The sequence below is a fragment of the Siphateles boraxobius genome, unplaced genomic scaffold (genome assembly GCF_051911475.1).
Source record: "Siphateles boraxobius isolate OS27281-9 unplaced genomic scaffold, OSU_SipBor_1 13, whole genome shotgun sequence".
In the NCBI taxonomy this organism is placed as follows: domain Eukaryota; kingdom Metazoa; phylum Chordata; class Actinopteri; order Cypriniformes; family Leuciscidae; genus Siphateles; species Siphateles boraxobius.
In genome coordinates this window covers 11,775,542-11,792,693 of record NW_027508733.1, presented here as the reverse complement: position 1 = coordinate 11,792,693, position 17,152 = coordinate 11,775,542, and the positions used below count along the sequence as shown (strand labels likewise).

Here is a 17,152-nt window from a genome sequence, read left to right as displayed (position 1 = left end):
GATTAAATAAAGCTAAATGTTACATGATTCAGCAAACTGAAACAGTAATATGAAGTTTCTGTGTAATTTGAAGATAAAATGTCCTTGTCAAACTGATAAATTGCCATCTGAATGATCTTTGTTGCAATTTCAAATCCAGATGTTTAAATTCACACAATTGTTCTAATGAAAACTCTCTTTGTGTTTCTCATGTTATATGTTGTGCTGTCACAAATGAAGCGAGGATGATTTTAGGGAAGGAGGAAAAGAATGTGACTCTAAATCCTGATACTGAAGTACAGAGAGATGATCTGATCCTGTGGATGTTTGGAGATCAAGACAATCTCATCGCTCGACCTGAGAGACCGGAGAGACGACATATGCATCAGACGAGAGATTCAGAGACAAACTGAAGCTGAACAAGAACACTGGATCTCTGAGCATCATGACATCACATCTGGACCTTATGATCTACAGATCATCAGCAGCAAGAGGACGTCATTCAGGAAATTCACAGTTTTCAAGCCTTGTGAGTCTTTCCGTTTCATTTGCTAATATAGATGAGGTCAATTCGCAATAATTCAGCATTGTCCCATCAGCCATTTTGACAGATTTGTGTGTTAAATAAATGCAAAAAGCATAGGTCCCGAGACAGTGTCAGTGATGGCGGGAGAATGTTTCGTTTTAATCACTGATTTTAAGGTAGAAAGAGATGAGAAAGTGGAGTGGAGATTTAAAGGTAAAATTCTCACAACTGGAATGAATGGAGACATCAGTAAGACTTTTTACGGTGGTGATGTGAGATTCAGAGGCAGACTGGATGGGGCAAGGGTGTAGAGTTACATTCAAGCTATTTTAAGGCATGAATAATTTTTTTCAAGGAAAAAACATTTAAATATGTAATTTTGATGATCAAAGATGAGTTTTAAGGGATACAATTATTGAATACACGGGGTCTTTAAGTTTGCATGTTCTGGAAGGTATGTGACTGAGTTCACAAATGTAATATATGTTCTTTTCTTACAAATGAACACGAAAAGTATCCAAATAAGGCTGAACCTGGTAATTGGTAATTTAATGGAACTTTGTTGACATTGCTTCAGACGTCTCTCTTTTTAATTTCTCTAATTGTCTCTGTTTTTCAGATTCCACTGGAAACGGACTGAATGAATCAGCAAGTATAGTGATGCCACAGATTCCTGAAGGAGAACACACACACACACACACACTCAAAAAATTAACTTTTGCCTCTTGTTAAATTTAATTAATTGAAATAAGCAAGAGTAACACAATTGTTTAATATTGTCACAACTTAATTTAATTGTGTTCAATCAACCTAATATATTTAAAACTGAAGTTTACTTAATTAATTTGTGAGAAAACTACATGAATCATTTTTGTTGACAACTAACTGGGCAGTGGATCTGTAGTTCCCAGCATGCTTTGCAAGGGACTGCATTAGGAGGGTAAATTTAGGGATTAAAGTGTAATTTTATGTGTTTTTCTGTAAATGGAAAGATGTTGTTAGTTAATGTTAATGTTTAATATTCAGTAATGTTAGAAACTTAGAAGACTTTCTGTAATGTTTTTGAATTTTGTGGTTATACCATTATACAGAAGAGTGGTGACTGTGTTTAGTTTAGGGCTGTGGGCGATCAATATACTCTATACATGCATTAAACCTCTTTTGCAGACCTGCATATGTAATATTTAATATTACTCTGTAAAAAAGTGGTTTTAATTAAACTGAAATTAAATTAGCCAAAATTATAATGTTGGTGATTATAGGCAGGGAAAAAATTAAATATAGTCAACCTGACAAAACTTTATCTAGCAGGAATGACTAAATTAATTTAAGTTCATATAACAAGATTACAACAAATAATTTCAAACAAATTAGATTTTGTTGGAAAAATCTAATTCATTTTCGTGGAAAAGCTTTCCTTAATTTAATTAAGTTCGTTCAACAGCTTATTTTTTTGAGTGCACACACACACACACACACACACACACACACACACACACACACACACACACACACACACACACACACACACACACACACACACACACACACACACACACACACACACACCCCTGTGTCAATCACTCTGACATCATCAACAATTGAGCTGCATCTTTTTTATCAGCCTTTAGAATCTGTCCATTGAAAGTGAGAAATGACCCATATGTGCTGTTGTTAAAAAGTGACGCCGAGGGGTCCTGACCAAGTGCCAATATGTGACGAGTTGGGAGTGAGAACGTGTTGGATTGTAAGTGGAAATGCTCTTGCTTTATATAATATCTTAGGTGCATGTCGGTTGTCGCATGTCATTTTTTATCAAGGAAAAATGGTTTGTTTCTTGTCAAAGCCTTCAGAACATTTGGAATATATGCAACGCGACCAATGAGATTATTGTATGGCATGTTTTCAGTCTTTTTTTAAAGACCCCCTTGTGGTGAAAATCCAGCTATTAATGTTGTTTATATGTCTATGTAGTGTTTTTTAATATGCTTTAAGATAAACCATGTGCAAATTCATAAGTGAAAAAAAGACAGTCTCAAAAACGCAGTTTGAAATCACCGTTTTTTCTGACGTCACAAACTAAATTATACAGTAAGCAATCAGGTCAACATGACGGCGGGATCTAGCAGGTTATCCTGGTATATTTTTCTGTTGAACCCTAACCCTACATTTACCAATATAGTGGGTGAATTATGTATACAATGTATAATTCACTCTTCCACTTCTTCTGAATCAGTTTCTGGTTCAAACATATATGCCTGAATTAAACCAGTATTTTCACTTGTCATTGTGCAGCGTTTACTACAGTAAAGTTGAGCGAGTGGATCTCAGTAAGTGGTATTCACTGTATAGAGTCAAATGACATCCAGCGATCTGAGCTGGTGTGAGTGAGTGGAGGCGGGGATAATTAGCATATTCATGAATCTGCATATACTAAATGAAGCAAGGGTGTAATTACATTCAAGCTATTTTAAGGCATGAGTTCATTTTTTTCACATGAAAAAAACATTGTATATGTCATTTTGGGGATCAACGATAAGTTTTGAGGGATAAAATGATTGACTACAGGGGGACTTTAAAGCTTGAAGAAGTTCATCTCAATTTAAATGGACAAAGGGACATTTTTTTTTATTTCTCCTTTTGTGTTCCGAAAAAAGAATGTAATATTTAGAACAACATCAGAGTGAGTAAATCACTGAATGTTCATTTTTGTGTGAACTATCCCATAGACAGTCACATAAAATAAGTTGTGAAGGAGTAAATAAAGTCCAAGTGAATGAAAGCTGTCATATGTAAATAATTATGAAATATGGCAGTGTTTTACATGAGTATTAGTTCATTTTATGTTTTTGAAATCATCTGAGTTTTCATGAATGTACACAGCAAAATCCCCAGTGTTAAATTAACACTGCTCAGTGTTTATATGAGTCCACACTCTCAGAGTGTTATAGTAACACTGAACCAGTGTTGAAGTTAATGAGATAATTAAGTGCTTAATTGAGTGATGATTGAGCATTATTGAAGACAATGATGTTAACAAGCAGAATCACTGAAGGAGAAAATTAATGTAAAATGGTCACCATTATGGTGATTGGTGTTTAGTTTAGTTGGCCTCTTGACCCTAACATTATTAACTTTAGATTTTGCTTGGCTGTTGTAATTCAGTTATAACAGCCAGATAAACAAAAAAGGTGTTCTGATGGTGTTGGTTGTGTTTTAGCATAATCATAATTTGACCTGAATCACTGAGAGCATAATTTCTGAGTTAAGTTTACCTTATGGATTATAGCAGCACTGTCGTTGTTGCGCGTACCATTTATAGCTTTTTCAAATCCAAAGGATCAAATCAGTTACAAAAAAAAAAAAACCTTCTTAAAAAATATTTCAGGTAGGCACACACAGATATCAAGAATTAGCGTATGAATCTCAGCAATGGTGACAAACAGATATTACCTCTGAACATAAGCTTATTATTTATTCATGCAACAATGCATGATGGGAGCCATGAATGAGTTTTGATTGGTGGCACCCAGAATGCACTGCAACATGCTTTATAATTGCCACCATTGTTGAGATTCACAGGCTGATTCTTGATGTCTGTCAATTTTTTTTATATATATATATATATATATATATGTGAACAACTTGAAGATATTATTTGGATTATGTTGTAAAAGTTAAAAATATTATGCTATACAAAGACAGAGCTGATATAATTAATAAAGTAAATCTTACTCAGAAATTGGGCTCTACATGAGTTCAGTGAATCAGGTCAAATGATTGTGAAATAATGATTATGTTAAAACACAACCAACACCATCATATCACATTTTCTCTATCTGACTGTTATAACTTGGGTACATCAGTCAAACAAAATCTAAACTTAATGACTTATGGGTCAAGAGCCCAACTAAAGCAAACACTGATCACCATAATGGTAACATAACAATTATCATTTTTTTCCTTCAGTGATTCTGCTTGTAAACATCAAGTATCTTCAATAATGCTCAATCACCACTCAATTAAGCACTTAATTATCTCATTAACTTCAACACTGGTTCAGTGTTACTATAACACTCTGAGAGTGTGGACTCATATAAACACTGAGCAGTGTTAATTTAACACTGGGGATTTTGCTGTGTAGCACAACTTTTTTATTCTCATTAAAGAAGCTGCCTTGTGGGATTGGATGATGTTATCTGAACTTTGAATTGACACCATTAGCCAACACAATTATTTTATCGTGTTTATTGGACTCACTGGAACACAGACCCATCTCCAAGCACAATTACAGTAATGTAAGGATTTTGTCTGCTATTCACTATTATGTTCTCAGTAGTAAAGATAAACAGTCCAGATGTTTCTCCTAATACAGACACTGTTGTGGCGCCATCTTGTGGCTGCCAGAATCCCATTGAACAACACTCACTGACCCCAATGTAACTGATGGAGCTGAACACGATTGCTGGAGTGTAGAGGATCAGATGAGGCTGCTGTCTCCCATCCTGGTCACAGCTGGTTTAGCAGACTGGTTTTAGAAAGGTTTTGAACTATTTTTTTTTTTTTTGCAACCAGCTGAACACCAGCTTAGCCAGACTGGAAACAAACCAAAACCTGCCAACCATCCCATACAGAAATGTAATATATGTCAATATATGTAAATTACATATATAATGTCAGTGCCCATGTATGTGCAGAATATATACATAATATATATATAAAACACATAGACATATATGAAACATATATTTCAAAATATAGCAAAAATGGCCGTTTTCATGTAAGTGCCATATATTTTCCCATATATGCACATAAATGTTAAAGGGACACTATGTAGTTTTTCAACCTTCATAATATATTTCCAAGACCCTTGAGATGGTACATCGACTTACAATATGTTGAATGACACGTCTGCCGTAGCCTGACAGTGTCTGTATCGCTTTTACTGGCACTATGTAACTTCGGGTAGGAACCCGAGCACAAAAAGAACTACAAAATTCGACTGCTTTACGGCATACGTCACTTCCCCCACTTCCTCAAATTCTGACGTGAGAGCCCAACTAGCGTTTGATACCCGTCTTGTGTTGTTGTCATGGACGAAGCAACAACTAAAAGGAAGAAGACAAAGTTTTGTCAGAGGAGACTAAAAGAAGAAAAAGGGAGAGTGAATAATTAAAAGGCCGGACGAGGATCAACGAGGGAGAGCAAGACAGTTTGAAGACGGTGAGAGGCTCTCTCTCTCTCTAACTTATCCTCGTTCTTTCGGTAACATGCACCCTGTCACAAGCGCAGCAGTCAGTCATCTATAAAGTGTTTATAAATTTATAAATAAATCAGGGAGTCAGGGAGCTGACTACCGCGCGAAAAGTAAAAGGCTGAATAACATGGCCTGGCCATGTTACGGAACCTATCTGGTCCTCCATTTATCTTCATGAATCAAGTAATGCTAGTAGAGTAGCGAATTATCAATCTGGTAGCTAGTAACGTTAAACACTAACATGCTAGTTTACGATGGTTATAATAAATAATCTTTTAGGTTAACTATCCTAATGTCTGCAGGCTGATAGTCATGTTTGTTTATTTATTTTTCTGGTGAAAGTGTCTTACCTCAGGCTATAATGCAAATCGATTTTCAAAATTGCAATAATCATGTCTAACGACATCATAACGGACATTGTTACGAAATAATGCGACGTAGGCCTACATGTAACTTTATTGATGTAATCTGGCATTTTGCAATGTTTACATTACACTCAAAATACACAAATGAAATTATACAGTAGGCCTAGGCTATTTGCTTCTGCGTACAGTAAATGCCCAACATTAAATGAAGAAATCAGTAAAGTCCAATGTGCAATCATGCGTCTTGACTGCAGTGTTTGCTCAGAGCGCTCATCATCAGTCTTTGCTAGTCTTGGTTCTTGCAGAAGAATAATACAGTCATCTGTATTAATATGTGTTCTACTGTTCTCTCTTCTAGTTGTCCAGCTGCTCTCCCAGTTAGCAGCAGTGAACTCTATTCTCTGTGTGCACGGTAGGGTTTTTCCTCATAGCCTATAAAAGAAGATCATGCAACAATGTAAACAGAAAGAATACAAATACATACATATTAAGATCACAAGCAATATTGACATTGAAAACTTTCAAAATTAGCCAGCCTAATTAGTAATCAGAAATTATGTAAAGACTAATTTATTGAAAGTATAAATATGATACCTTGTTATGAGTATCTTTTTTGTTTCTGTAATTTAAAACATATACTTAATCCATATTAATAACACAACTAGAGGCTAAATTATGTGAACAAACGTTGATGTTGGCTTGAGAAGCCTGAACCTCGAACCAGGACTGGAACTCAGGTCGCCGTGAGCACAGCTCCAGCATGGCACAGCGCTGCCCACGAGGCTATTGCTCTGACTTAACAGCGCTTATATTGTCTATGGATCGTTACATTTCTTACAGATTTCTGCTTGTTTTAAATCAGATACAGATAAAGTAACACTGCATTTGAATGTATTGGCGATAGAACTATTTCTAGAGTGAATTAATCATACCTGTAAGTGCAGCATCTCTTTGCTATTAGTGAAGCTGTACGTTTTAGTTACTTCAAAAGCAGAAAGAAATATATGCTAAGCTAGTTATTTTAAAGCTAGTTATTTTAGTCAATAAAGTTTTAAATATGGATATTTTTCTTACACAAACGCATCGCTTCGCTTTAGTGCTGGGCGGTTTGACCAAAAATTTATATCACGTTTTTTTTTCAAAATGATGCCAGTTTTCCGGTTTATGACGGTTTTTTTTTCTCATGCATAATCAGGTGTTCAAAGCATTTTCTACTGGTTGAGAGAGGAATTACTGCAGTAAATTGACTTAGGATGGTCTATTTTACTGTCATTAGTGAATATTGTAGAATAGAATAGCGCCCAGTATAACCTAAAATTGTTATTTCTTAACGTTCTAACAACGTTCTTGTAACCAGGAAATAACGTTAATACAACGTTTATATAACGGGAGAATTGAACGTTCTTATAATGTTTTGAATAAAGTTCTTATAATAACCAAGAAATAACGTTAATACAACGTCTAAAAAACTGGACGTTTTGAATGTTCCTATAACATTCAGAAATAACGTTTTTATAACTTAATGGGAACGTTATGAAAACTTTCTTATAACCTAAAATTGTCAGCTGGGGAAGAGGAGAGATTCGCAATTGCACTGAACACGTTTTAAGTGCAGGATTCTCTGAGCGAGTCCAGAGAAAATAGACCTATTCTAAAGTATGGTACACACCGGGACGAATATCGGCTCGCGTTATTCGTCAGCGTTTTTCAACGCGTTTTTTGTGTTCACACCCAAGCGATTTTCGCTGACGATGAGCCGAGTGAACATGCAAATTTATTCCCTGACATTAGATGACGCTTAATGTAAAACAGAAATACCCCGGTCCACAAAGTGCTTCTGACACACGCTTGTCACTCAGAAGAAGAGAGCAAGTTTGTCGCGTTTGTCATATAGTTCTTTATTCTCGTTGGTGTCTCTTTATAAAGACACCAACAAGACCAGCAGCTCTACATTCATCTGGCCTTGCATCTTCCTCGTCTTATTTCTTCCCGGCAGAGTGTAGTCAGAGAATGTCTAATAAGTCTAATAAATAATAATAATGTCTAATAAGAGAATGTCCGTAGACGGGCTTTGGTCATTAGACATTCTCTGCTTTGGTGTAGTAGACGCTGTATATCTTCTTCGCCATTACGTATGTGTGCTCAGCAAGACCGTTTTGTGTTTGAGCGCCCCCAAGTTGTGTTTTACTGTAACTTCAGAAGCTCCAGACACGTGAGCAAAAGCGCCAATCTCATTGGTCGGATAGTTTTTGACGCGGCGCGTCAAACCAAAAAAACGAACCCGAGGCGTTTTAAAAAAAATGACGCTTTTACGTGTGGCGTTTTACGCGTCGGTGTGCACACTCACATTGGCGCCCATTGTTTAGTCACGAGGCGTTAAACGCTGCCGAATATCGCACGCGAAATTCATCCCGGTGTGAACAGGCCTTTACGTGAGCAGCGTGTATCTGAGAGCGCGGCACATTATATTCCGCGCGTGAGCAGAGAGATTCGCGCTCGCGCATTATATTAATGTACTTTTGCGCTACAATAATGCGCTCTCGACATTTGACAGGAAAATAACGCCATAGTTCTGCAGCATCCATCTTCCCTGTAACGTAACACCAGAGCACTGCTGTTTACTCTCGCCTCGCAGTCGCTGCTTAGAAGTGCAACATTGTAAAGCGTCCGTCTGAAACAGTGTCGCGTGGCGTAATGTCGTTCCGAACGTTGTGTAATTAAATACATCGGTATGGCGGTATATTAAAAATTAATATCATAACAAAAATATACACCGGTTTTCGGTATGAACCGGTATACCGCCCAGCACTACTTCGCTTCAAAAGGCCTTTATAACCCCGCCAGAGCCGTGTGGATTACTTTTATCATGGATGGATGCACTTTTATAGACTTAAACAGAAACGGCCATTCACTGCCATTATAAAGCTCGGAAGAGCCAGGACATTTTTTAATATAACTCCGATTGTATTCGTCTGAAAGAAGAATGTCATATGCACCAAGGATGACTTGAGGGTGAGTAAATCATGGGCTAATTCTCATTTTTGGATGTCTTTTGGATGAGATCATTTATGGTCTGTGTTAGGTGCTTTTAGCACTAAAGCTCTAGGAGTTAAGAGTTGAAAATTTTTGTCTCAGAAAAATAATAATAATAATAATATTTAGTTCAAATAGGTTAACAATATGTTGGCTTTCTTAAACCAACATAATTATTTCCTAACATTTGAACAAGATTACTATAATCTGTATTATAATATAAAGGTAATTCTGTGAAGATTTACAACAAGTTACAAAACCACCTACCAGTTACAAGTCTCTTTAGCTCCCATATCCATTCACCTCTGCAGGTTTATGTTTGACAGATTGTGTCATTTACATTGACCATCAGCCCCAGAGTAATTACCTGAAATATTTTAAAACATGGTCTGTCAACATACAACGATATTACAAGCACATACAATATTTGCTAGAAACACAAAAGACTGAAAACGTTTTAGACTGAATGCTTTTTCCAATTTTCCCATTACCTCTTTATGAATTACTGAAATATTATTAACTTTTACTTTCAAAAGACAATAAGATTAACACTTTTAAGTTGCAAAAATAGAGTATTCATATACACAGAACACAATATTATAGTAGGCTACCTTTGTTGTAAATGGAGACTTTATTGCGTCATCGGTTTTATATTCATCTTCAAACAGGCAGTTTGGAGTCTGGATTAAAACATATCTAGCTGTTATTCAAAAGTAACATATACTCAGATTTAATGCGACTGTCATACAATTCTAAGAAAGTAAAATCTAACACTGAAAGACATATATCAAGGATAAGAGAAAGCTATATGTAAACTGAAAAATACACAAAAAAAAAACTTACAGTTGTGAAAGAGCTCTTCCGTTGACCAGGAGTTCTGTTGTTTGGCAATTTGTCAATTTAGACAACGGGCATTTTGCGCCGATTTCTTCAACAAAAACGTTACTTTTTTTGCGCTGTTTGTCGATTTCAAATGTTCTTACGTCATGAGAAAATCACGCTGTGATTGGTAGTTTTAAACGTCGATCCACAGTGACCCCCAATCAGCTTCTCGTCTCTTCTAAACACATTTCGCGCAACAGTTCAAACAGTTCAGAGTAATATCCTCAAAACACTTTACAAATGCTGTTTTGATAATCTCCTCTTTTAATATGGAACATTATGCCAATATTTTATAGGTTAAAATAATTCTACAATCTGTTACCTAAACAGCTTCCCTAAAATATCCTTAAAATGTTATGAGCTTTTGTTACTCATCATATTATGAGATTTTGTCATCTCAGGCCAATAATGTCCTCAAAACATTTGATGAATGTTGCTTTGATAATGTTCCTCCTTTGTTATTGTGCTAATTATTTATAAAAGATAACAACATCCCTAAAAAAATCCTCAAAATGTTTCATGCAAAATGTTAAAAAGTAAATTGAAAGGAATGTTTTATTAAAAACATTTTATCATCTCAGGACTAAATAATATCGTCAAAACATTTTACGAACGTTGATTTGATAATGTTCCTCTTTCATTATGGAACATTGTACCAATGTTTTATTGAGAACATTGTCTTATCTGTTATCTCAACAACATTCCCAAAACATCCTCAAAATGTTACAGTTGTAATGTTCTTGCTTTGTTAACACGTCACATTACAAGAACGTTTTATAAAAAACACTCCGTCATCTCAGGCCTCAATGATATCCTCAAAACATTTTGCGAACGTTGATATGATAATGTTCCTCCTCTGTTATTATGGAACATTGTACCAATGTTTTATTGAGAACATTGTATTATCTGTTATCTCAACAACATTCCCAAAACATCCTCAAAATTTTACAGTTATAATGTTCTTGCTTTGTTAACACTTACAATTACAAGAACGTTTTATAAAAAACACTGTCATCTCAGGCCTCATTGATATCCTCAAAACATTTTACGAACGTTAATTTGATAATGTTCCTCCTCTGTTATTATGGGACATTGTGTCAATGTTTTATAAAAGATGATTCTACAAACTTTTACCTCAACAACATCCTGAAAATGTTACATATAAAATGTTCTTGCTTTGTTAACACGTCACATTACAAGAACGTTTTATAAAAAACACTCCGTCATCTCAGGCCTCAATGATATCCTCAAAACATTTTGCGAACGTTGATATGATAATGTTCCTCCTCTGTTATTATGGAACATTGTATTATCTGTTATCTCAACAACATTCCCAAAACAACCTCAAAATTTTACATTTAAAACGTTCTTGCTTTGCTAACACATCACATTACAAGAACGTTTTATAAAAAACACTGTCATCTCAGGCCTCAATGATATCCTCAAAACATTTTGCGAACGTTGATAAGATAATGTTCCTCTCCTATTATTATGGAACATTGTGCCAATGTTTTATTGAGAACATTGTCTTATCTGTTATCTCAACAACATTCCCAAAACATCCTGAAAATGTTACAGTTATAATGTTCTTGCTTTGTTAACACATCACATTACAAGAACGTTTTATTAAAAACACTGTCATCTCAGGCCTCAGTGATATCCTCAAAACATTTTGCGAACGTTGATATGATAATGTTCCTCTCCTGTTATTATGGAACATTGTGCCAATGTTTTATTTTGAACATTGTATTATCTGTTATCTCAACAACATTCCCAAAACATCCTCAAAATGTTACATTTAAAACGTTCTTGCTTTGCTAACACATCACATTACAAGAACGTTTTATTAAAAACACTGTCATCTCAGGCCTCAATGATATCCTCAAAACATTTTGCGAACGTTGATAAGATAATGTTCCTCTCCTATTATTATGGAACATTGTGCCAATGTTTTATTGAGAACATTGTCTTATCTGTTATCTCAACAACATTACCAAAACATCCTCAAAATGTTACAGTTAAAACGTTATATCTTAGTTTACATTTAACCTTATAGGAACATTATTTGAAATGATAAAACATCCATAAAACATTCTTAGAACATTACATTCAAATGTTTTCTTTAAAACATTAACCAAACTTGTAGGGAATGTTAGCCAAAGTTCTGAGAACGTTCCCTGCTAGCTGGGTAGTCTTTGCATCTGTTTATTTGTGGTGTTTTTTCTCAGCTTTTGATTTTTGACACAATAAACACAATAATGATATTGGTCTATTAGAAGATATGCTTTCAAAGCTAGCCTGCTATTTCTAGCCTCTCCTATAGCCTACTCTACCTTTAACCAGACCACTTTATATACATATTTTTCATATGAATTAAAAAACTTCAAAATGACTCACTGGAACACAGACCCATTTCCAAGCACAATTACAGTAATGCAAGGATTTTGTCTCCTATTCACTATTATGTTGTCAGTAGTAAAGATAAACAGTCCAGATGTTTCTCCTAATACAGACACTGTTGTGGCGCCATCTTGTGGAATAACACTCACTGACCCCAATGTAACTGATGGAGCTGAACACGATTGCTGGAGTGTGGAGGATCAGATGAGGCTGCTGTCTCCCATCCTGATCACAGCTGGTTTAGCAGACTGGTTTTAGAAAGGTTTTGAACTTTTTTTTATTTTTTTATTTTTTATTTTTTTGCAATCAGCTGAACACCGGCTTAGCCAGACTGGAAACAAACCAAGACCTGCCAACCATCTTAAGCTGGTTTTAGCGTTTTGTTTTGTGTGTGTTTTTGTCCACAGCAAGATACTGATAAATAATTTCACTCACATCACTTGAAGAAATGCATCCTGTATTAAATATCCGTGTTAAAAGAGTGCATTAAAATGATTGCTGTAGGCCTATGTGCAACTTAACCATCTTAACAAGCTGTACTAATAGTTGCTTGAAATATAATACAGGCCTATTGAAATATTTGCAGTTTTATATGTTGCTAAAAAATACTTTTATTTTATCAGATTACACGTCTGAATGGCCTTCAAAGAAGGAAGATGCTTTGTGTTCCCATAAGTGTAGTTACAATATCTACCAGCAGGGGCGAACAGGCCGTTCTATACTAACCAGAAGAGAAAACAATACACACCATGAGCCACTTGTTTTGTGTGTTTCATATACTATGAAAATTCTCAAAAATGTTAAAAGTGTTATGAATATACTTGTAATTTAAAAGCACATTGTCACTGTGAGGAGACCATTTCACGAATCTCTGGAAACAAAAAGGATTGCAATCACCTTCAATATGATAAACATTAAAAACATTTAATCTAGAGTTCAGTGAGGAAATTGAGCTGCTGTATAATAAAGTTTGTTGATATTTCCTGATTAAACACACTGAAGATCACTGAATAATATACAGACAGTTTTTACAGGAGCTTCTAGTGATGATGATCAGATTGAATCTGAATTAATATCAGAAACAGGATTAGGCAATGATCACATATTGTAACATAAACATGTTGAATAGTGAAGGTACACTTTCAAAAAAACCTAAAGTTTCCATATCAGTTTTAAGGCCTTTAACACTGTAAAATAACATGTTGTTTTCCATGTTCAGTCACTAGTTGGTGCTCCAGCAGGGTCTTTAGGAGAGACGTACTGTCTGTACATCATTAAACTGAGTTCAAATGACTGAATCTGAAGTTTAAAAATGATTCTGTCTCATGTATATTGGTCATAACTGATGATAAATATGAAATGTCCCATGATGATCAGCTCTCTCTGTGATGTTTTTAGTCTAATTAGCCTTTAGTCTAAATCACTCACACAGTGACATCCAGGATCACAATAAACACAGCTATGTTCTATATTATTTAATGTTTTATATGTCAACATACTGTATTATGACTATGATATATTAAACAGATCTGAATGTAAATGTTCAGAATTAAAAACAAAGTTTCCACTGCACTGGTCAGTTTCTGCTGTTGTTTTCACACTTCATCTCTCACTCATACGTTCACATGCACAAAAGCAGAAGTGACGGCATTTTTTTAACACTTTTAGCTCCTGACAGCTTCAGTTTCATGTGACTCTGTTTATTAATGTTTGTTTTATCAGAAACGCTTTTAACCACAGCGTTTACGGTTAAAGTGTCTCTACACGTCACCTTTATTTATATAGTGCTTTTTACAATACAGATTGTTTCAAAGCAGCTTTGAAACAATAAAATAACAGGGGTATTTTAAAATCCCTATAATAATATAAACAATAATTCAACAGAGATAACAGTTAAATTATTAATACAATAACAGAGTTAATAATAATAATAATAATAATGATAAAATAACATTATTACAACAAATAATGTTGGGGGGGGGTGCTATGAATATGATTTAGGCAGCATTATAGATCAGATTGGATCAGAACTTACCCAATATTAGTCCAGTTCATCTGGTTGGGATCGGAGCCATCACGCCGGTATGGAGACGGGTTTGTTGAGGTGTCCATGAGGCCTTCACAGTGTTGATGAGGCTGGCACTTCAGGGATACGTTGTCGTCGTGTCCATGCGATGGTCCTTCATCAGATCTGGATACGGCCTGGATACGGCGGACTGCAGTAAACCTCGGGATAAACAGAGAGACTAATATTAGCGTAGACGCCATCCTTCTTATGATGTACCAAGTACATCAGGATTTATGGAAATTCACGAGTTCACACTTACGAATGATAAGAGAGTAAATGGTTATGCGTATTTGGCGTGCTGTCCGGGGGGAGGGCTCCGAGCTCGGAAATTGGGCCCGAGCCCAGAGTACTCCCCTCGTATCTCCGGTTAGGAATTGTTGAGGAAAACTGAAAACTGTCGAGGAATATGGGTCGACTGCGTATATTTATAGGCTTTACTCATGCTGATTGAGTGGACCTGTTGATTACTGATTGCTGACAGCTGGTTGGAATGACTGATTGTTTGATCATTAAAACGTGTTCCTCCCGAACCTTGTTAATAATACATCATGTGTTCCCGGTTCCGGCTGATATAAACTTTGCAGCCTAACATTGAATTATAGAAGTCTATAATGTGTTATGTGTATGCTAAGCCAAAGAGATGTGTTTTTAGTCTAGATTTGAACTGACAGACTGTGTCTGCTTCCCGGACAATGTTAGGAAGATTGTTCCAAAGTTTTGGTGCTAAATAGGAAAAGGATCTACCGCCAGCAGTCGATTTTGATATTCCAGGTATTATCAACTGGCCGGAACTTTGAGATCGCAATAGACGTGACGGGACTATAATGAGTTAAAGGGATCGTTCACCCACAAATGAAAATTCTGTCAGTAACTACTGACCCTCATGTTGTTCCAACCCCGTAAGACCTTCGTTCATCTTCGGAACACGAATTAAGATATTTTTGACTAAACATGACCAGCGTCGGCCAATAGTGAGCCTACGTGTGACGTACAACACAGAAGCGCTACACTATTACACTACTTGAACTCACTCGAGGCCCACAGAGAAGCAAACTAATAGTTGAAATAAAGTTGTTATTTTTGTGTTTTTTTTTTTTAATTTAATTAAAAATATCTTAATTCGTGTTCCGAAGATAAATGAAGGTCTTATGGGGTTTGGAACAACATGAGGGTGAGTAAATACTCACAGAATTTTCATTTTTGGTGAACTAACCCTTAAAGAGCTCACTCAAGTACTGGGGAGCTAAACCATTTAGTGCTTTGTAAGAAATCAGCAATATTTTAAAGTTTTTACATGTTTAATAGGGAGCCTATGTAATGTTGACAGAACCGGGCTAATATGGTCATACTTCCTGGTTCTGGTAAGAACTCTAGCGGCTGCGTTTTGTACTAGCTGTAGTTTGTTTATTAAGCGTGCAGGGCAACCACCCAGTAGAGCATTACAATAATCTAGCCTTGATGTCATAAACGCATTAACTTATTTGTTCTGCATTTTTTAATTGAGAGCATATGATGTAATTTATATATATTTTTTAAGATGAAAAAATGCAATTTTACAGATACTAGACACATTACTTTCAAATGAAAGATTGGTAACAAAGAGCACACCCAGTTTCCTAACCGATGATGAAGACTTAACAGAGCAGCCATCAAGTGTTAGACATTGGTATATTACGTGAGGAAGTTTTTTGTCCAATAATTAGAATCTCTGGGTTTTTTTTTCCAGAATTAAGTAGTAGGAAATTACTAGTCATCCAGTTTTTTTATATCAGCTATGCATTCCGTTAATTTTGTGAATTGCTAAATTTCGTTAGGGCGTGAAAAAATATAGAGCTGAGTATCATCGTTATAACAGTGAAAACTAACACACCTGCAGTTCTTATCTCTCATTTGCTATCAGTTGGTCACTTGCTTTTATATTTGCACAGAAACGCATGTTTTGTTGATGTAAATCATTTGAAATGCTGTATTGAGCTCATCTGATTCACTGTAAAGCTGTGGTGAGTCAGTTGGCGATGCAGCTGATGCCCGGGGTTTAGTTGAGTGTGGTTTGTGTGGACAGATCTCAACCCAAAGACACAACTGAATCTGATTCTAACAGCTGATGAAAAGACTGTGGAGACACTTGATCAGGCCAAACATCTGTGGATCGGGGTTCAACAGACGTGTGCCAAAATGTGCTAAAATAGTGATGATGAGAGATAAAGATCAAGCTAAGAGCAGAGTGGAAAATAAACTGAAGGTCTGACTAATGTTCACACTTCTCTTTTTTTGCGACCATGCGATTGTGGTCAGATTTTTTCTTCTTCTCAGCTTCATAGCTTCACACTCGTTGTTTTTTCCACTTCAGTGGTCAACATCTTCGTAGAACTGTTTCACATGGTGTTTTCAACAGAAACACACGCAGCCATGATGAGATTAATGTTTGTCACCTTTTAAAAGACATAAAGTTTAATATGAATTCACTGAATATTACACTCATTATTTTTTATTGAATAGTTTTTCTTAATTGCATTGTTATTTTAAGTTTCTGAATGAATAAATGTAAATAAATGCAGAATCCAGAATAAATATGAAGTGATCATGTTTTATAACATTGATGTTATTGTCAGTGGGATATTGTTATAGATCTGCTATTCTCA

The 17,152-nt window shown here is 35.6% G+C and overlaps 1 long non-coding RNA gene across 1 annotated transcript; it reads right to left on the bottom strand.

Annotated features, from left to right (window-relative positions):
* Positions 1 to 9,446: 9,446 nt before the first annotated feature.
* On the bottom strand, positions 9,447 to 10,099 carry LOC143735511 (uncharacterized). The gene is made up of 3 exons (XR_013203202.1): positions 10,004 to 10,099; positions 9,772 to 9,840; positions 9,447 to 9,527 (listed from the first exon to the last, which is right to left on the bottom strand). It is a non-coding gene; the product is annotated as an uncharacterized LOC143735511 (long non-coding RNA).
* Between the last annotated feature and the right edge of the window lie 7,053 nt (positions 10,100 to 17,152).